A 22,637-nucleotide genomic window follows, 5' to 3' on the forward strand; every position below is an offset into this window, starting at 1 on the left:
TGTCAACTGCGTCTGTCAACACAGGATTCACAAGATTGTTGTGGAAATTAAATGAGATAAGCTTAAAATGTTAGTACGTGGTGCAGGCCCTTGGTGAAATGCTTATTAGAGGGTAATTTGCTATATTTTTACCTATGGAGGTTAATTACTATATTGTTTACTTGTAAAGGGTCCCCCTTTAGGATCACTGCACTAGACAGCGAGTCCACAAAGGGTATGTGCCTACTTATCTCTTTTTTTGTATAACACTGGTAACTTTAATGGATTTTAATAAAATTTGTAACTCTTCAAAAAGTGAGTAAGGTGAGCTTGGATTAGGTATTTCAGCACCTTCTCTGGTCTTGATCCAAAACAATGATGAATTTTTTTCTTTGTGGGAAGGGTTTATTAGTAATTTAATTTATTTAATGGCCAGATAGCTATTCAGATTTTTAACTTCATGTGTCACTTTTGGTATGTTGTATTTTTCTACCAATTTGTCCATTGCACCTATGTTGCTGAATTTATTGGCAACTGTTGTTAGTAATATTCTCTTATACTATTTAATGTTTGTAGGACTGTAATGCTGTTTCCTCATTTCTGATATTCATAATTCATTTTGTAACTTTTGTTTCTTAATCAGTCCATCTAGGAGTTTATCAATTTTGTTGATCTTTTCAAAGAACCAACTTTTGTATGTCTACTTTAAAGACTATCCCAAAATGGGAACTTTAATTTGAGAAAAATAATAGTGTCCTTCATCTGTTACTACAAACACCTTTTTTAAATGCCTTAAACACATAGTTAATAGTACCTAGCCTGGTGACAGATATGTGGATGTACTAAAGCCTTTTTTAAAAAGTTGAACTGAATTCACATTTTTATTTCTCAGGTATGACATATTCAATCCTTCCACATCCTCTGCAGTTAAAGATCACCTTACTCTTACATTGGCTGAGGGCTGGAGATTTAAACATGGGTGAGAGGAACATGTAGAAAGGGTCAGATCAGCTCTCACAGCTATATGATTATATGGGTAATAGTCATTGGTGTTGCTGGCCTTTCCTTATTAACGCTGATTCTGCAGTTTTTCCACATGTAGGAGCCTGAGGAAGAAGATTGAGATAGCCAGTCTTTATATTTCCAGAGATAAGTAGTTTTTAATGCTTACTTCAAGTTGAAAGCTATTTCTGGTATTTCTGATTATGCCTCAAGAGACCAAAAAGTAATTTGGGCTCAGTGGATAGAATGAAATTGAATTTTCTCTAGGGAAGATAATATTAAACATAAATGCAAAGCATCTTGTAACAAGGTTATTACAATGGCATATGTCCACTATGTTTAGGAAAAAGTAAGACAGTAAAATTCATGACTGTAGACTTGCTGAGAATTAGCTACTTATGGACAAAGCAGTTGTTACCATTTGCTTCTGTAACATTTTCTGAGTTCTTCTTTCATATGTGGACCAGGATCCAAATGTCAAGGTTAATTAAAGGAAGTGTGTGTGTGTGTGAAGTGATGAATATCTAGAAAGAATCTAGGAAACTTGGATTTCAAAGTTTTCTATTCATTTTTAAACCTTTTAGAAGCCCATTTGAATTGTTTTAGTCAGTGCTTAGTAAAAAGAATGATAATATGTTGAGCAGAGAGTTGGTTATCCAGTTTCTTATCTTTCAGAGTGCCTTTCAGAACAGATGTGTCAAATGTGCTCTGAAACTCAGTTAAACAATCCAAAGGGGATGGAGATTTCTGGACATCTGACTTTCTGATAAACATGGGCCTCCCAGAAATATATTTTGCTTGTGTGTTTTTCAGCCTTATATTTGTTATCTTTATACCTTTCTTTGGAGAAGATCCTATACATTTTAGAAATGTTCTTCAAGGATTGAGGTGCAGCATTTGGAACATGTTTGTATTAATAGCATATGGTTTGATAAATGAAAAAGCTATGTAGCACTGGCTCAGATACAGTGTTTATTAAAAAAATTTTTTGATAATACATCCTTGTTATCAATTAACTTATTCAACAAATAGCTATTAAAGGCCCACTGTGTGCCAGGCACTATACTCTATCCCAGTCAGCAGTGAATAAGACAAAATCTGTTTTTATTGAGCTTATATTGTATTCTATATGAATATTTTTCTTTCACCTAAAAATACACCATTGGTTAATTGGAAATTTGGTTAAATATGGGAAAATTGAAGTTTGTGGTTATTTTTAATTTTAGTTTCTGAAAATTTTACATGCATGTGTCCAAAATCATCAAACTGTACCCATTAAATATGTGCAGTTATTTATATATAAATTATTCATCAGTAAAGCAGTAAAATATTTACTCTAGTTTGTTTTCTTCTTACCCTAAGGTTGATTGAGCTGTATTGTATTGACTGCTCCAGTATGAAAGTTTCTCAGACTTCTATTAATACTTCATGTTAGACGTCTGTGATTTGGATCCCACATTACTCTCAACTACCTATACCAGATGAATTTGACTATTGCAAATCCAATAAGTGAGATATATATATATATATATATATATATATATAGAGAGAGAGAGAGAGAGAGAGGTATTAACTGGAGAAGGAAATGGCAACCCACTCCAGTAGAGAATTCCATGGACATAGGAGTCCATGGGGTTGCAAAGAGTTGGACACGACTGAGCGACTAACACATACATGGGTATTAACTATTTATTTATATTTTTCTACACCAAAGAGCACATTTTCAGCTATACTCAGTATAGTATATATAACTGCTATAGCAGTCTAAACAATGGTCTAAATGATTGTGTAATAGTGAATGTCAATGTGTAAGACAATATGAAGTGTGTAGGAGTTGAGGGTGAGTTCATATCCATTCCTCCAAAATTAAACTCACCCCAAATGCACTGGAGGAAAAGTGCTTTTATGTACCACCAAGACTTTTCATTCAGGCTTGGCTTTTGCCTGGGTATGGATTCCAATTTTCTTTTCTGGAGTCTGTGGCCACAAGCCAGTGGAAGTTACTTAATGCTACTTGATGGGGAGATACACACTCCTCCCCACCCCTCATGTCAAGGCTGTATTTGAGTTCACTGGAGCCTGGCAGTGTTGCTTATGTAGCCTCTCAGTTTTCCTTCTAGAGCCTACATTTGAAGAATCTAACATAGGACCTTCTGATTCCTCACTCATGTCTCTGTAAAGTAACTGTTGATAGGCCTGGTGGTGTAGCTTAGAATCAGGCGTATTGAACAGGTACAGTCATATACAGGAGAATTGATGTTTTCTTTGCAAGGTCCAAGCCATTTGTTTATCCATTTTTTTAACTTTGGCAAGGCAAAACTTTTTTAAAAATAATTGTATTTATTTATTTATTTTGGCTGTGCTGGGTCTTTGCTGCTGCATAGGCTTTTCTCTAGCTGTGGCAAGCAGGGGCTACTTTTCAGTGCGGTGTGCAGGCTTCTCATTGTGGTGGCTTCTCGTTGTGGAGCACAGGCTTCAGTAGTTGTGGCCCATGTGCTCAATAGTTGTGGTTTCTGGGCTCTGGAGCACAGGCTCAGTAGTTGTGGTGCACGGCCTTAGTTGCTCCTTGGCATGTGGGGTCTTTCCAGATCAGGGATGGAACCAGTGTCTCTTATATTGACAGGCGGATTCTTTACCTTTAAGCTACCAGGGAAGCCCCTATATATCCATTAAAAATTTTTTTTTATTTCTTATATATTTCTAAAGGTTTATAGCCATAAGCATATATAAAACAAGACCATTAAATAAGAGAATAAAGCATTTGAAAAGAGGGAAAGAAAAATCAAAGTATACTAGAAATGACTAGTGCAGGTAAGGATGTGTGTGCAAATGTTTGTGAGCATCTTTGCTTCAAGTGGTGTCAAAGGCAAAAGCGTATTTCAGTTTTGGAGGGTCAAGTGGCTATGCATGATTGTTTACAAAGTTCACTAAACATGAGTAACTGTGTTTTAAGAAGCTTTGCTGTGCCTTGCCAGAGGTGTGAATCTGCAGCAGAATGCAGGGTTCTAAGTGAACCTGCTGACTGTTAGAAAACCTGATAGAGGGCCTTGCATGTGGGTCAGGTACTAACTTCCTTTGTGTGGCTATGGAGAGCAAGGGTGTTCCTTTCTCTAGTTTAACACACTGATGCCTCTTCTCTTTGCCTGAGGCAGGTTGATAAGAAAGTTGGTAGGCAGATAGAGGAGCCTGTCCCTCTTTTTTCTGATCATTGGTTGTGCCTTGGGAGGTGATTCCCAGAAACAAAGTTCGTGCAGTGAGGCTTTCCAACGCCTAGGTGCCTAGATTTCAAGAAGCTTTTATATATAGAATACTCATACAATAGGAAATAGGTATAAAACTTGGGCTCAGTGGGGGAAAAAAGAATTGGACAGTTCTCCACAATACTGTAGGCAAGAAAGGATTCTCCAGACTTTTTGAAGCCCTGGACAGTTTTAAGGTTAGCAGACTCCTGCTTCTTGCCACCCATTGATAAAGGAGATAAAAAGTAGAGCTAAGACCACTGCTAGACCTTATTATATTTAATATTTATTTAGGTAGAATTTCCTGTTGGTTAAGACCAAGACTCAAGAGCAAGACTGCTTAGGTATGAATTCCACCTCTGTTAGCTGAGTTTTTTCTGGAAAGTTGTTTAGCACCTTTGAGTTCCTGTTTTCCCATCTGTGTAATGAGGATAATAACAGTGTCTACTTTATAGAATTGTTGTTAAGATTAAGTGATTAGTACCTGTAAAGTGTTTACAATAGTCCCTGACATCAGTTGAGTACAATAGTTTTTTTGAGCATAAGACAGATGAGCTGGAACAGATCTTATCATCCAGTTTCCTTAGGTAAGAAATTGAAATATATCTGGGAGAAAAATAGCAAAAGCATTCACATCATATGTGCTGTGAATGACATGCCATAATATTTGTTCTGACAATTCTGAATATTAAGATACAAATATGTATTAAAAGGAAAATCCTCAAGTTCTGACTAAACAGCTGGTAAACTGGCAGATGTTCAAGAAGCATCTTGGTAACAGTAAGGTCTTAATCACTAGAACTTTAAAAGGTGTTTTATGGTATTAGGATGTTGTTCTGGTTACATCTGTAGAACAGGTTTTGCTGTAGTGATTCAGGTAGGGGTTTATGTTTGTTTTCTACTTGGCATTTTGCCAGGATAGGGAAGGAAACTATTCATGAAATAATTTCATTATAGTAATTAAAGAGTAGTCTTTTGCCTTTAAAATAAATCTACTTAATAAACATTTACTGACTTGCCTAGTTGTGCTGTGTGCTAAGTTGCTCAGTCGTGTCCAGTTCTTTGCGACCCTATGGACTGTACCCTACCAGGCTCCTCTGTACATGGGCTTCTCCAGGCAAGAATGCTGGAGTGGGTTGCCATGCACTCCTTGAGGGGATCGTCCAGACCCAGGGATTGAACCTGCATCTCTTCCATTGGCAGGCGGGTTCTTTACCACTAGCACTACCTAGGGATAGTATTAATACACCTAAATATTTTTAAATAAAAAAATGTTCAGTTCAGTCGCTCAGTCGTGTCCAACTCTTTGCGACCCCATGAATCACAGCACGCCAGGCCTCCCTGTGCATCACCAACTCCCGGAGTTCACTCAAACTCATGTCCATCGAGTCGGTGATGCCATCCAGCCATCTCATTCTCTGTCGTTCCCATCTCCTCCCGCCCCCAATCCCACCCAGCATCAGAGTCTTTTCCAGTGAGTCAACTCGTCATGAGGTGGCCAAAGTATTGCAGTTTCAGCTTTAGCATCAGTCCTTCTAATGAACACCCAGGATTGATCTCCTTTAGAATGGACTGGTTGGATCTCCTTGCAGTCCAAGGGACTCTCAAGAGTCTTCTCCAGCACCACAATTCAAAAGCATCAATTCTTCGGCGATCAGCTTTCTTCACAGTCCAACTCTCACATCCATACATGACCACGGGAAAAACCATAGCTTTGACTAGACGGACCTTGGTTGGCAAAGTAATGTCTCTGCTCTTTAATATGCTATCTAAGTTGGTCATAACTTTCCTTCCAAGGAGTAAGCGTCTTTTAATTTCATGGCTGCAGTCAGCATCTGCAGTGATTTTGGAGCCCAAAAAAATAAAGTCTGACACTGTTTCCACTGTTTCCCTATCTATTTCCCATGAAGTGATGGGACCAGATGCCATGATCTTTGTTTTCTGAATGTTGAGCTTCAAGCCAGCCTTTTCACTCTCCTCTTTCACTTTCATCAGGAGGCTTTTTAGATCCTCTTCACTTTCTGCCATAAGGGTGGTGTCATCTGCATATCTGAGATTATTGATATTTCTCCCGGCAATCTTGATTCCAGCTTGTGCTTCTTCCAGCCCAGCGTTCCTCATTATGTACTCTGCATATAAGTTAAATAAGCAGGCAATATACAACTTTGACGTACTCCTTTTCTTATTTGGAACCAGTTTGTTGTTCCATGTCCAGTTCTAACTGTTGCTTCCTGACCTGCATACAGGTTTCTCAAGAGGCAGGTCAGGTGGTCTGGTATTCCCATCTCTTTCAGAATTTTCCAGTTATTGGGGTGTAAAATGTATATAGAAAATTATACTCATATGGGTGAAATCTGATGAGTTATCAAAAAGTAAACACACCTATGTGTTGTAGGAAGGGCCCCCTCCAGGACCCCAAGAGCAGGCTCTTGTCTAACACTCAGAAAAGAATTGTCCGGGGAGACACATGCTGACAAAGCAAGAGATTTTATTAGAAGAGGGCACCCAGGCAGAGAGCAGCAGGGTAAGGGAACCTAGGAGAACTTCTGTGCCACGTGGCTTGTGGTCTCGGGTTTTATATTGATTGGATTAGTTTCTGGGTTGTCTTTGGCCAATCATTCTGACTCAGTCCTTCCTGTTGGCGAACGCATGGTTCAGCCAAGATGGATGCTAGTGAGAGGGATTCTGGGAAGTGGACGGACACACAGTGTCTCCTTTTGACCTTTCCCGAACTCTTCCAATTGGTGGTGACTTATTAGTTCCGTGTTCCTTACCAGGACCTCCTGTCATAAAACAACTCATGCAAATGGTTACTAGAGAGCCTGGCCAGAGTGGGTGGTTTCAGTCAGTGTGCTTCCCCTAACAGCTCCCCCTAAAAGACTTCATACTCAAGATACTTCTTGGGAATTGGGGTGAGGGTCTCTTTCTTCTGTGACTTCTTCCTGCTGTTCATGGGCATAGTCCTGCCTAGCAGAGCAGGAGTCTCTCTCTTCCTGATCTAAGTTGAGGTGTTCCACATCTGAAACAAGCTTCCACCCTTGTAGTAACATCAGTTTGGCTTGGAACTGCTGGAGATAAACTTTATAAGGAGTTGGAGTATACAGGGGCCAAATAGGAGGCCTAGTAAGATAGTTACCACTGGACCCATAAATGGTGGGAGCCAGGAAGGGAAGGAAGGAGAACTCCATACATCCGTTGAACTCAAATCCCGGATCTTAGTGGCCTGTTCCAAAAGCCCCTTGATATCTTCTTGGACCTGCCCAGACTGGTTATAAGAAAAACAGCATTCTTCCTTTAGATAGAGGCAAGTGCCCCCTTGTCCAGCAGTCAGTAAATCAAGGGCCCGATGATTTTGTAGCACCATTGTAGCTACGGAGTCTAGTTGGTATTGTAGGCATTGGAGGGTCCTCGCCATTTTTTCTCTGGATACAGCAGTGTCGATAGAAAGCTGCTGAAATTTATGTAAAAAAGTTCCCCCCTTGGCATCTCCTGTCAAACCAGCAGCCAGTCCTAATGCCAGGAAAAGAGGGGTAAGTACTACCTCATGACGTATCCTCTGGTGGGTACATACTGGTAAAGGTAAGGAGGTATTACTCCAAGCCAGATCTGTGTGGGGCGTGACATACCCTCAGGAGCAAGTTCCTGACCAAAATGGTGGTAGGGATAAACAGACTTTATCCCCAGATATGAAGTAGACACCATGACTGGTTCAAGCTGGGCAGCACAACAGGTTTGCCAAAGAGGAACAGGATTTCCATCCGCCTTACAACTGGATCATGGCATAATGGAACAGGGGCAGTCTTTTAGTAACTGGGAGGAGACCATCACGCCACTTGCTGCAAAACCAGCAGCAGTGAGGGCATTTAGGAAGGGATTCAAGTGTTGTGAGTCATCTGGGGTTTTGTCCTCAAGGTAGAGAGTATCTCGTTTAGGCTCCCACCATAGGGTTAGGTTTTCAGGGGTGGGTACCCCTACAAGGGAATAACAGGGGTCAGAGTTGCCTGCCCAATTTAGAAACCAGGATGAATGGGTGTTGGTTTTTGGTCATCCAGAACAGAACATGGATTTTCGAGACTGGTTAATAGCATCCAAGGAGAGCCTCATGCTCGGGGATAGGTATAGCATGTCAGTTCTGCCAGAACCTCTAGTTCCCAGACTTTGGGCTAAGTCGTAATAGTCTAGAGAAATTTCTAGATCCCGGTTTTCTCCATCAGTTCCAACAGTGAAGGTTACCCCACATCGTGAGTTGTCCAAATTTCCCACTCACACCCTTGTTAGGGAGTTGCTTTTTAGACAGATAGGGATGGTCACTTGGGGAATGTTAGTCAAGAGAGAAAATAAGGGCTCAGGTGGGATTGCAGATGTTATCGTGGGAGTAAATATAGACAGCTGTTGCTGATACCAAGGCATGAAGTTTTTCTCCCCTTTTTCCCAAAAGACCATACCACGACCAGATGGGGTGAGCTGGGTTGGAAGGGTGGGCCATTGATACCCTGGGATAGGTTTGACATACCCGCAACTTCTCCCACTAATGCAGATCCACCAAGGGCTGGTTAGGTTGAGTTGAGAAGCAGTGTGGTTTGCAAGCATACATGCATCATTTAGGGAGAGATTAATAGCCATACAGGGAGACGACACAGTCAGGAAGAGGAGGAAGATCATAGGATGCATTCTACTTATCTGAGGGAGATTTGATGGGGTTCTGCCTGAACAAGAGTATAAGGTCTTCAGCAGGTTCACAGGAATAGTTGTCCTCTGGTTTTGGAGTCTCAGTCCCCATCTCCCCCTCCTGTAGGCCATAGGGTTTTATTCTAGAATTGTGGACCCAAACAGATAGACCCTTCACTTTTACAGCCATTGAGGTTACTAGGACAACCTGATATGGCCCTGTTCATTTCTCAGACAGCTGGCTTGGACTCCCTATTTCTTGCCAGGTCTTTACTAATACTTCGTCCCCTGGCTCTACCTGGGGAATTTTCAAGTCTTTCTGTGGTCTAGGGAGGATCTGTTCTCCATATCGTTGGAGTTCTTGTTGAAACCTTCCCAGGTTAATTATATGTTTTAGGAGTATATTCGCGTCTTCATCAAAAAAACAAATCAAGTTAAGAATGGACGTCCATACATCATTTCATAAGGGCTTAATAATAGTGGCTGCTTGGGGGCTGCCCGTACCCTCATCAGGGCTATGGGTAGCATATGGATCCATTTATTATATGTTTCTTGACATAGTTTGGTCAGAGCCCTTTTAAGAGTCTGGTTGGCTGTCTGTACCTTTCCCGAGGCTTGAGGCTGCCAGGATGAGTGGAGGCAGTATTTGATTCTTAAGCATGTGGCCAGATTCTGGGATATCATGGCTGTAAGTGAGGGCCCATTGTTGCTCTGAAGTGATCGAGGCAGCCCAAACCTAGGCACTGTCTCCTTCAGCAGAGCTTTACAGACTTCTGTAGCTCTCTGTCCTAGTAGGAAATGCTTCAATCCATTCTGTGAACGTGTCAATAAAGACTAGCAAATAAGAGAACCCTTGGGTCTTTGGCATGGCTGTAAAATCACCTGCCAGTCCTCTCCTGGGTATGATCCCCAATGTTGGACAGGTTTAATTAGAGGAGGTGGCACGGGTCTTGTTTTTTGTTTTTTATTATTTCTTAGGTATCACAATTCTGTGTGATCTAACAACCTTAGCCAACTGGGTATGGTAGAGAATAGGGAAGGATTGGGGGCAGGAGGAGAAGGGGATGACAGAGAATGAGATGGCTGGATGGCATCACCGACTCGATGGACATGAGTTTGAGTGAAGTCCGGGAGTTGGTGATGGACAGGGAGGCCTGGCATGCTGTGATTCATGGGGTCACAAAGAGTCGGACACGACTGAGCGACTGAACTGAACTGAGGCTTGAGCAAGGTTTCCAGATTATCTCTTCCAAAATGGATACTTTTATGTAAGGAGTTAGTAATTTTCCAAACCTGAGTCAGGGAGAATTATTTGGGCCTGACCAATCTGAAACCACCCATGTGACCCAATCTCCCAGCCCTGCTCAGCATATCAGGAATGTTCCTCTGAGGTATAATCTGGAGTCAGGGTTTCCTTGGGGAGAGGAGTCAGAGGTAGCTTCCCTAATGGCTCGTTGTGCCTCCTGATCAGCTTTCCTATTTCCCTGGGCCTTCTTTTCTTTCCCCTTTTGGTGACTATTGCTGTGGATGACAGCTAATTTAGCAGGAAGTTTGACTGCCTCCAGGAGCCTGAGCATGAGCTCTTTGTGTTTAATAGGAGAGCTTCGAACACTGAGCAGCTCTCTTTCCTTCCAAGTTGCTGCATGGGTGTGCAGGATGAAGAAAGCATGCTTAGAGCCCCTATACACATTAATCATTTTTCCTTCCCCTATTTCCAGAATTCTTGTCAGGGCAAAAAGTTCAGCTTTCTGGGCTGAGGTGTCAGGGGAAGAGACCCACTTTCCCTAGTTTCTTCTAGGCTCACTACAGCATATACTGCTTTCCTCTCTCCTTTTTCTACAAAACTACTGCCATCTGTGTACCATTCTTCTTCTGGGTCAGATTAAGGCGTCTCTGATAGGTCCGGGTGAGAAGAGTATAACTTATCTATGATTTGCATGCATTGGTGATCCAAAGGGAAAGTAGGGGGATCTGGCAGTAAGGTGGCTGGATTTAAAGTCTGACAGACCCTCAACTTTATTTCTGGAGTGTCAAGGAGGAGGGCTCGGTATTGGGTTATCCTTCCCCCTGTCATCCATCTATCTCCTTTAGTTTCCAAGACTGCTTGCACCTGGTGAGGCATATACACTGTGGTGGGCTGACCCAGGGTCAGCTTAGATGCCTCTTGAACCATAAGAGCAGTGGCCACTACTGCCCGAAGGCAAGTGGGCCACCCTCTGGCCACCTTGTCTAGTTTTGAGGGGTAAGCCACAAGTTGTAATACAGGCCCCATCATTTGCCCTAACATCCCAAGAGCAGTTCCTATCCTTTCAGAAACATACAGCCCGAAAGGCTTTTCCAGGTTCGGGAGGCCTAAAGCTGGGGCTGTAGTGATAGACTCTTTTAGGGCATTAAAGGCAACCTTGCAGGTCTCATCCCAGTCAAGTAGTTCTTCCTCTTTCCCTCTTAACTTTTCATATAGCGTTCAGGCCAGATTGCCATAATCAGGAATCCAGATCCTGCAAAACCCAGTCATTCCTAAACATCCCTTAAGCTGTTTTTTCGTTTGGGGGTATGGGGTATTTAAGATGAGGGATTTCCTCTGGGCATCGAGCATTCTTTTTCCTTCCATAATTATAAATCCAAGTTATTTTACTTGGGTTAAGCTAATCTGACCTTTTCTGGGGGGTACTCAATAACCCTTTTCATACAGGAAATTTAAAGTTTTAATAGTATCCATTTGAGAGCTGGTAAAATCTGGACTAGCTATGAGCAAGTCATCCACATACTGTATTAGATTCAGTTCAGTTCAGTCGCTCAGTCGTGTCCCACTCTCCGCGACCCCATGAATCACAGCACGCCAGGCCTCCCTGTCCATCACCAAATCCCGGAGTTCACTCAAACTCATGTCCACAGAGTCGGTGATGCCATCCAGCCATCTCATTCTCCGTCGTCCCCTTCTCCTCCAGCCCCCAACCTTTCCTAGCATCAGAGTCTTTTCCAGTGAGTCAACTCGTCTCATGAGGTGGCCAAAGTATTGCAGTTTCAGCTTTAGAATCAGTCCTTCCAATGAACACCCAGGATTGATCTCCTTTAGAATGGACTGGTTGGATCTCCTTGCAGTCCAAGGGACTCTCAAGAGTCTTCTCCAACACCACAGTTTTTTAAAGTTAATTCCCTTAGTTCTCTCCCCAAGGAAGTCCCGAAAATATGAGGGTTGCCCCTAAATCCTTGTGGTAGTTGAGTCCAGCAAAGTTGTGTGACTTCCCTTGTTCCCAGGTCCCGCCACTCAAAGGCAAAGTTTTTGGGATTCAGGATGGAGAGGAATGCAAAAGAAAGCATCCTTAATGTCCAAGACTGAGAAGTACTTAGCATTTCCTGAGACTTGGGATAGGAGGGTATATGGGTTTGGGACTATGGGGTGGATGGGAACCACAGCTTCATTAACTGCTCTTAGATCCTGGAGATAAGATTGATAAATTGATAAGATCCATCTGTTTTTTAACAGACAAGATCGGAGTATTATAGGGAGACTCACAGTTGATTAGAATTCCAGTATCTCGGTATTTGTTAACTAATGGTCTAAGACCCTCAAGAATTTCTAGTTTTAAGGGATATTGTCTTTGTCAGGGGTAGGGAGCATTTGGCCTCAGGAGAATCTTTACTGGTGGAACATTTATGGCAAGGCCAGGGCTGGAGACATCCCACACCTGGGGATTGACCTCATCTAAGAAAGGGACGGACTCCTCCTTTTCTACATCTGACTGCAAATATTCAGACACTAGGCAAAGGAAATTATCAGCTTCTGGCTTTCCCCGAGTCACTCTGGTCTGGAGGCGGCAAAGAAGGTCTCTCCCCAGTAGGGGAGCAGGGCAACCAGGGATGTTTAAGAAGGGGTAGTCTCCTTGCCAGTTGCCCACCTTACAGTGGAGGGGCTTAGTAAAATTTCAGCTTTGGGGTTTTCCATCTACCCCCATCACCATTTTAGTCGGGGAGTCTAAAGGTCCTAATCGGAAAGGAAGAACAGAGAAGGTAGCCCCCATATCTAAAAGAAAGTTCACATCCTTACCTTCTATTTGTGGAGTCACTCAAGGGTCGAGAGGAGTGATCTGGATCTCACCATTCGAGGGGGTTTCTTGAGCCACTGGACATCATCAGTCCCAGTTGCCCAGGCGGGACTGGGGGACAGAGGGAGCAGGTGTAGGGGTCTCCATATTGCCTTCCCTTAAGGGCAATATAGACACTCCCCTTTCCAATGCTCATCCGCTTTGCAGTAGGCACACTGGGTGTGTCTCAGCTGCGGTGGATTTTTAAGATCATTTTTTCTTCCTTGCTCTTCCCATGACTCTTGCATAGTGGCAGGCTGAATCAAGGCCAGGATTACCCCTTCCAGGGCCTGAAACTGGGCTCTTGTCTAACACTTGGAAAAGAATTGCCCAAGGAGACATGTGCTGACAAAGCAAGAGACTTTATTGGAAGAAGGCAACAGGGTAAGGGAACCCAGGAGAACTGCTCTGCCATATGGCTCACAGTCTCGGGTTTTATGGTGATTGGATTAGTTTCCGGGTTGTCTTTGGCCAATCATTCTGACTCAAGAGTCCTTCCTGGTGGCACACACATGGCTCAGTCAAGATGGATGCTGACGAGAGGGATTCTGGGAGGTGGATGGACAAATGGTGTTTCCTTTTGACCTTTCCTGAACTCTTACGGTTGGTGGTGGCTTATTAGTTACATGTTCCTTACCAGGACCTCCTGCCGTAAAACAACTCATGCAAATGGTTACTAGAGAGCCTGGCCAGGGTGTGGGTGGTTTCAATCAGTGTGCTTCCCCTAACATATGTAGCCCTCTTGGCAGGTCAAGAAATAAAAGAGTATCTGCACTCCCAGAAGCCTGCCTTTGCCTCTTCTCAGTCACTTTTCCTAGCCCTTCTTCCCAAGGGTGACCACTAAGCAAAAAGCTGACTTCTACCCAGAAATAAACCCAGGGGCCTATGGTCAATTAATCTATGACAGAGGAGGCATGAATGTACAATGGAGAAAAGGTAGCCTCTTCAATATGTGGTGCTGGGAAAACTGGATAACTACATGCGAAAGAATGAAGTTAGAACATTCTCTTAACACCATACACGGAAGTAAACTCAAAATGGATTCAAAACATCAGTGTAAGAGTGGCTAGTATAAAACTCAGAGGAAGACATAGGCAGAACACTCTTTGACATAAAGTGCAGCAATATCTTTTTGGACCCACCTCCTAGAGTAATAAAAATAAACAAATGGTACCTAATTAAACTGAAAAGCTTTTGTATAACAAAGGAAACTATAAATAAAACAAAAAGACAACCCACAGAATGAGAGAAGATATTTGCAAATGAAGCAGCCAAGAAGGGATTAATCTCTAAAATATGTAAACACCTCTTCCAGCTCTATATCAAAAAAGCAAACAACCCAATCAAAAAATGGGCAGAAGACCTAAATAAAAATTTCTCCAAAGAAGACACACAGATGGCCTACAGGCACATGAGAAGATGCTCAACAGCACTAATTATTAGAGAAATGCAAGTCAAAACTATTGGAGGTTTTACCTCACACCAATCAGAACGGCCATCATCAAAAGGTCTACAAACAATAAATTCTAGAGTAGGTGTGGAAAAAAGGGAACCCTCATGGTTGGTGGGATTGTAAATTGGTGCAGCCACTGTGGAGAACCGTATGGTGGTTCCTTAAATAACTAAAAATAGAGTCACCATATGACCCCATAATCCCACTGCTTTGCATATATCTGGTGAAAACTCTAATTTGAAAAGATACATGTACCCCACTGTTCATTGCAACACCATTTACAATAGCCAAGACATGAAAGCAACCTAAATGTCCACTGACAGATGAATGGATAAATATGTAATATATAAATACAATGGAATATTATTCAGCCATAAAACAGAATGAAACATGCACAACATGGATGGACTTAGAGATTGTCATGCTAAGTGAAGTAAGTCAGAGAAAGACAAATATCATATGGAATCACTTATATGTGGAATCTTAAAAAATGATACAGGTGAATTTACAAAAGAGGAACAGACTCACAGAGTTAGGAAACAAACTTATGGTTCCCAAAGGGGAAAGGTAGGAGGGGAGGGATAAATTAGGATATCGGGGTTATGCACACTACTATGTATGAAATAGATAATCACTGAGGACCTACCAGTACAAAGAATTCTACTCCATACTCTGTAATAACCTATATGGGAAAAGAATCTCAAAAAGAATAGATGTATATATGTATAAGTGAATCATTTTTCCATATACCTGAAACTAACACAATATTACACATCAACTATTCTCCAATATAAAAGAAAAATTAAAAAAGAAGGCTGACTTCTAACATCACAGATTAATTTTTACTGTTTTGTAAAAATTTTATATAAGTGGAATCAGGTCTAGCATCTTTCATTCAACATAATATGAGCGTTATCCATGGTGGCTTGTAGCAGAAGTTTGTTTTTTAGCATTGCTGTATAGTATTCCATTATATGAATATACCACATGATACATTCCTCTCTTATTAGATTATTTTCAGATTGTGATTATTAAAACTAATGCTGCTAAAATATCCTCATACATGCCTTTTTGTATATATATATATGCAGTTCTGTTATATCTGTACTCGGGTAGAATTGCTGGCCACAGGAAATGCCTGTGTTTAGCTCCTATAGAAACTACAAAAGTGGTTATACCACTTTACACTCCCACAAGCTGTCTATAAGAGTTGCAGTTGCCCCACATCTTGCCAACACTTGCTTTTACTTTCAGTAATACAATGGGTGTGTAGTAGTGTCTCATTTTAGTTTGAATTTACATTTCCTGATGACTAATGAGCTTAACTTCCTTTTGATGTCTTTAGTGACCATTTCATGGTGGGGAGTGTGTATGTGTGAAGTGATTGTTCAAGTCATTATAAAAATTGAGTTGTATTATTGGGGCTTCTCTGATGGTTCAGCGATAAAGAATCTGCCTGTCTATGCAGAAGACGTGGGTTTGATCCTTGGGTCAGGAAGATCCCCTGGAGGAGGAAATGGCAGCCCACTCCAGTATTCTTGCCTGGGAAATCCTATGGACAGAGGAGCCTGGCAGGCTACAGTCTGTAGGGTCGCAAAGAGTCAAACACAACTGAAAAACTAAACAACAGCCACATTTATCCTTTCGGTCCCTGTTCAGACCTTCATGTATCTCCATGCTTCCATGTGGGATCATTTTCATTTGGTCTGAAATGCTACCTTTAATATTTTCTTCAGAGCAGGTCTAGTGACAAATACTCACATTTTTGTTTTGTCATAAAATACCTTTCTTTTCCCTTGACCTCTGTATATGGGAAGCTTAAGTTAGTGGTTATTTTCTTCCCACTTTGATGTTACCATTCTTTTATCTTCTGGCTTCCATTATTTCGGTTGAGATGCCAGCTGTTATTATGGCTCCTTTGAAGTTTATCTCACTTTTGTTTGTTTCTAACTGCTTTTTAAATTTTTCATTTAGACTTTGACGTTCAGCAATTTTAACACAATATGTATGCTTATGGAGGTTTTCTTTGTATTTATCCTACTTGGAGTTTAGTTTGATATTTTAGCAGTTTGGGAAAATTCTTAGACTTTATCACTTTAAGTATGGCTTCTGACCCATTCTTTCTCTTCTCTTTTCTATGTCTGTCTCTCTTGCCAACATTTTTAGTTTTCTGTAGGTCTCTCATGCTTTTTGTTTCTCCATTTTCTTCTGACTTGCCTTCTACTTAGTACTATTTATCTTTATAGCTGTTTCTAATATATTAGAGCCACTGTTGATTTCTTAATTGCACTTATTTTTTCAGTTCTAGAATTTTCATTTCATTTCATATCAACTATTCTAGTTTTTAGAATAGTTTCCAGTCTCTGATAAATTCTCTATCTTGTCATAATTTCTTGAGTATACATTAATTATGAATATTTTAAGTCCATGTCAGATAATTACAGAATCTCTATTTCTTATGGGTATATTTCAATTCTTGGATTTTGATCATTTCTTTTGTTTTTGTTGTTGGCATGCCATGGTACTTTTAACTAAATGTCAGATATCTGTAGTAAAAATAGAGATAATTTGAGGCTCTGGGTGAGTTGTCTTTCTCCAGGAAGATTTTACTTTTGTTTGTTGCAAATATTGGATTAGGTACAGGTTGAACTATATCAACCTGTATCTGAACTGTTGAACTGTATCTGAACTGTTGAACTGTATCTGAACTATTGAACTGTAACCTGTATCTGAACTGTTGAACTGTAACCAACTCAAGTCATAACTTGAGTTGGTTAAAATCTGTACTTCAGCTATTATGAGGGATTATCTATTTCTGGTCACCCTTACTCCTAGTGTCTAGTCTTTGGGTTTCCCACCAGAAAGCTTTGGCTGTATCCAGGACCACTATAGAGCCAGAATGTCAATAGTTGCTCCCACACTTACCAGATTTCAAAGACTGCCGAAAGCTGTGTTCAGATTCTGTAATAGTATAATCACTACTATCATACAGGCAAATGTCTCAAGGGGAAAAGCAGCTTCAGAATTTTATCTTAGGACTTTTCTTTAAGATCTTAGCTTCAAAATACTGAGGGATTTGGTAGATCTCTGACGCCTTTGAACGGGTGTTTGTACAGTTGTTCTTGGCAGAAATATTGGACCAGAACAAACTAATCTACCATTGCCAGCATGGAAATCCTCTTTTTTGTTTTTTAATGCATTTTAAAGGGAATTTTAAAAGCATGAGAGGATCAAATTATACTTTTTTTTTTCATTTTAAATGCTCATTGACAGCTGTTGATAAAGCTAATATATTGTTCTTAAGTCAGTCTGTGCAAAACTGGCCTTTGAATTCTGGCAGAGTTTTGGGGATACATATGAGATGATGTGAAATTATTATGAGTTTGTGCTATAGCTAAGAACCAAAGCAAGTAAGGAAGATATGCAAATACCAATAAGCACATGAAAAGACTCGTTCACTCGCTAAGTTATGTCTGAGTCTTTGCAACCCCTTGGACTGTAACACGCCAGGCTTCCCTGTCTTATCTCCCAGAGTTTGCTCAAACTCATGTCCATTGAGTCTGTGATGTCTTCCAACCATCTCTTTCTCTGTCACCCGCTTCTCCTGCCTTCAGTCTTTTCCAGCATCAGGGTCTCTTCCAGTGAGTCAGCTCTTCATATCAGGTGGCCAAAGTATTAGAGCTTCAGCTTCAGTATCAGTCCTTCCAATGAATATTCAGGGTTGATTTCCTTTAAGATTGACTGGTTTGATCTCCTTGCTGTCCTAGGGATTCTCAAGAGTCTTCTTCAGCACCACAGTTCAAAAACTTCAGTTCTTCAGCACTCAGCCTTCCTTATGGTATCATGAAAAGATACTCTATATTATTAGTCATTAGAAAAGTAGAAACTGAAATCAGAAAAGATTACCACTTCACACCTACTGGCATGACTAGAATCAAAAAGTTAATAATAAATTTAAGTTAATAATAATAGCAAACATTTGTGAGTGTATGGAGAAATTGTAACCTTCATACACTGCTGGTGGGAATGTAAAATGGTTCAGTTACTTTGGAATACAGTCTGGCCATTCCTCAAATAATTAAACATAAAGTTACCATATGACCAGGCAGTTCTACTTCTTTAGACCCAGGTAAAAACATGTTCTTATGCAAATGTTTGGAGCAGCACTCTTCACAATAGCCAGAAGGTGGAAACAACCCAAATTTTTATCAACTGATGAATAGATAAACAAAATGTAGTATATTCATACAATGGAATATTATTTGACCGTGAATGAAGGACTGATGCATGTTACAGTATAGATGAATGTTGAAAACATTATGTTAAGTGAAAGAAACCAGTCACAAAAGACCACACATTACATGATTTTATTCATATGGAAGTCCAGAATGGGGAAATCTATAGAGACAGAAAGTAGTTAGTGGTTGTTCATGACTGGGTGGGGGAAGGGATAGAGGAATGAGAGTTAAAGGGTACAGGATTTCTTTTTGATGTGATGAAAACATACTAAAAGTGACTCTGATGACAGGTGCACATATCTGTGAATCTGCTTTTAAAGAAGCAGTGAATTATACAGTTTAAACTGTGAATCATACGGTATGTAAATTATGTCTCAATGAAGCTGTTACAATAAAGGACCAAAGCAATATCTGTGATAGCAGCTGGAGAGGGAAAGTGGCAGATATGGGTGTGAGCTCAAAGTGATGATGATCTCGCTCATTTTCAATCTTTTCATTAACTCTTTGCAGTTGTCAGGGCCTGGGGTGGAGTTAAAGCACAACACAGGGTCCTATAATAAGTGGTCAAAAATAACTCAAGTAAGACTAAGCCATGGGTTCCAGCAAGAACAGTGATCTGGATAACTGCCCAGGCAGATACCACTGCTGAGATAATACAGACTTGTCTTAATCCTGGTTAGGCCCCACATCCTGAAGCAGTACTTAGCTTCCTTAGTTCTTCCTGGGATCAGAAATTGCTCTGTTCCTAACCTTGTTTTGCAAGTCTCTCATGTACCTAAAAGAGATTCTTTAGAGTCTAAACTTAGATCTCAAAGACTTTTTCTAATTTGGATCCTACTTTTCTGGAAGTGTTGGAAACAGGTGCAACTTCATGATTGAGAAAGGCATATAAAGCAGATATATTTGCATAGAAAGCCTATAACCCCAGAAATTACCCTCTGGGAAAGGACTTTAAGAGTTCTCACTTAAGTTGCATCTGTGAGAGGTTAAGAGCTTCAATTCCTTGTTCAGGGTTTTTTTTTTTTTGTTTGTTTGTTTTTACTGTTCTTGCCTGGAGAATCCCAGGGACAGGGGAGCCTGGTGGGCTGCCATCTATGGGGTCGCACAGAGCCGGACACAACTGAAGTGACTTAGCAGTAGCAGCATGGATTATACGGTTTTCAATTCATTCATTTATTCAACATACATGTATCAGTTACCAACTTTGTGCCAGTCACTATGCTAGGTGCTGGTAGTAAAAATCTGTATGAAACAGTGCCTACCTCTCAGAGCTTTCACTAAACCCAAGGTACCAAGTGATGACATAAAGGTATCCATGATGTCTGTGAGTAGTTGAAAATTTAGAAGAGAAAGATCATAATTGAGTAAGATTTTGGAGAAGGCAAGTGATGGAGTACCGTACAGGTGGAGATCCTGGCTCCAAATAGTAAGAAAGACACGTTGTCTACTGAGGGAAGAGCAAAAGAGGCAAAATGGCAGAGATTAATAAACACTGTAAATCAACTATACTTCAATAAAAACAAAAAGTGTATCAGCAGTATGCACTGCTTTATAATGCTCCATTGAACTAACCTCTCAGGAAAAATAACTCAGTACAATTACTTCCCAGTATACTCCTGTGATAGTATTTCTGTCTTTTAAATTTGATCAGTAGGTGACAGTCTTTCCAGAGAATATCGGTGATTTAAATCTGTGCAACAAGACTGTGAGAGAAACAGATGCTTTAAGTAAAACTGAGCTTCTTCCAGGAAACTTAACTACCAAAGCTCCATTGATTCAGAACTTAAGAAAAAGAACCCTTTATTTCCATACATTTTAAATTATAAGTAAAGACAATTTTGTTATAGGAACATTGCATTTTAAGAGGCTCCAGTTTATACAGAGCAATTTTGTGGGCAAGAAAACAAAACCCAAGGAGATTACTGTTTCCCCAGTGAGGCATGGAGAGACCAGAGTAAAACAAGAGCGAGACTCTTGGTTCTTAACTCCAAACCCCACCTCCTGTCCCTCCCTTCTCCAATATTTGGAGGTGGTGGTAGCCTACAGTAAGTGACTGTATTCCAGTTTTGACACACAGTGTGTGCTCATGGGTTCAGTTCAGTTCAGTTGCCCAGTCGTGTCCGACTCTTTGTGACCCCATGAACTGCAGCATGCCAGGCCTCCCTGTCCATCACCAACTCCCAGAGTCTATCCAAATCCGTATCCATCGAGTCAGTGATGCCATCCAGCGATCTCATCCTCTGTCATCCCCTTCTCCTGCTGCCCTCAATCTTTTCGAACATCAGGGTCTTTTCCAATGAGTCAGCTCTTCACATCAGGTGGCCAAAGTATTGGAGTTTCAGCTTCAAAATCATGTAGTGCTCATGGGTACAGTTTAGTTCAATTCAGTCGCTCAGTCATGTCCGACTCTCTGTGACCCCATGAATCACAGCACGCCAGGCCTCCCTGTCCATCACCAACTCCCGGAGTTCACTCAAACTCATGTCCACAGAGTCGGTGATGCCATCCAGCCATCTCATTCTTGGTCGTCCCCTTCTCCTCCTGCCCCCAACCTTTCCTAGCATCAGAGTCTTTTCCAGTGAGTCAACTCGTCGCATGAGGTGGCCAAAGTATTGCAGCTTCAGCTTTAGCATCAGTCCTTCCAATGAACACCCAGGATTGATCTCCTTTAGAATGGACTGGTTGGATCTCCTTGTGGTACAAGGGACTCTCAAGAGTCTTCTCCAACACCACAGTTCAAAAGCATCAATTCTTCGGCGATCAGCTTTCTTCACAGTCCAACTCTCACATCCATACATGACCACGGGAAAAACCATAGCCTTGACTAGACGGACCTTGGTTGGCAAAGTAATGTCTCTGCTTTTTAATATGCTATCTAGGTTGGTCATAACTTTCCTTCCAAGGAGTAAGCGTCTTTTAATTTCATGGCTGCAATCAGCATCTGCAGTGATTTTGGAGCCCGAAAAAATAAAGTCTGACACTGTTTCCACTGTTTTTCCATCTATTTCCCATGAAGTGATGGGACCAGATGCCATGATCTTTGTTTTCTGAATGTTGAGCTTCAAGCCAACCTTTTCACTCTCCTCTTTCACTTTCATCAAGAGGCTTTTGAGTTCCTCTTCACTTTCTGCCATAAGGGTAGTGTCATCTGCATATCTGAGGTTATTGATATTTCTCCCAGCAATCTTGATTCCAGCTTGTGCTTCTTCCAGCCCAGCGTTCCTCATGATGTACTCTGCATGTAAGTTAAATAAGCAAGGTGACGATATACAGCCTTGACGTACTCCTTTTCCTATTTGGAACCAGTCTGTTGTTCCATATACAGTTCTGACTGTTGCTTCCTGACCTGCGTACAGGTTTCTCAAGAGGCAGGTCAGGTGGTCTGGTATTCCCATCTCTTTCAGAATGTTCCACAGTTTGTTGTGATCCACACACTCAAAGGCTTTAGTGTAGTCAGTGAAGCAGTAGTAGATGTTTTCTTGGAACTCTCTTGCTTTTTCTGTAATCCAATGGATGTTGACAACTTGATCTCTGGTTCCTCTGCCTTTTCTAAATCCAACTTGAACATCTGGAAGTTCTCAGTTCAGGTACTATTGAAGCTTAACTTGGAGAATTTTGAACATTACTTTGCTAGTATGTGAGATGAGTGCAATTGTGTGGTAGTTTGAACATTCTTTGGTATTGCCTTTCTTTGGGATTGGAATGAAAACTGACCTTTTCCAGTTCTGTGGCCACTGTCGCGTTTTCCAAATTTGCTGGCATATTGCGTGCAGGACTTTCACAACATCGTCTTTTAGGATTTGAAATAGCTCAGCTGGAATTCCATCACATCCACTAGCTTTGTTTGTAGTGATGCTTCCTAAGGCCCACTTGACTTCACACTCCAGGATGTCTGGCTCTAGGTGAGTGATCACACCATTGTGGTGATCTGGGTCATGAAGATCTTTTTTGTATAGTTATTCTGTCTATTTTT

General features: G+C 41.1%; 1 protein-coding gene across 3 annotated transcripts in view; it reads left to right on the forward strand.

Moving 5' to 3' along the window:
- The window catches only part of XK (X-linked Kx blood group antigen, Kell and VPS13A binding protein), an 86,428-nt gene that overhangs the window by 25,505 nt on the left and 38,286 nt on the right, over positions 1–22,637 (forward strand). The window lies entirely within an intron of this gene.

Source organism: Moschus berezovskii, chromosome X (assembly GCF_049115385.1).
Source record: "Moschus berezovskii isolate FMDL1 chromosome X, NW_MosBer_1.0, whole genome shotgun sequence".
Classification (NCBI taxonomy): Eukaryota; Metazoa; Chordata; class Mammalia; order Artiodactyla; family Moschidae; genus Moschus; species Moschus berezovskii.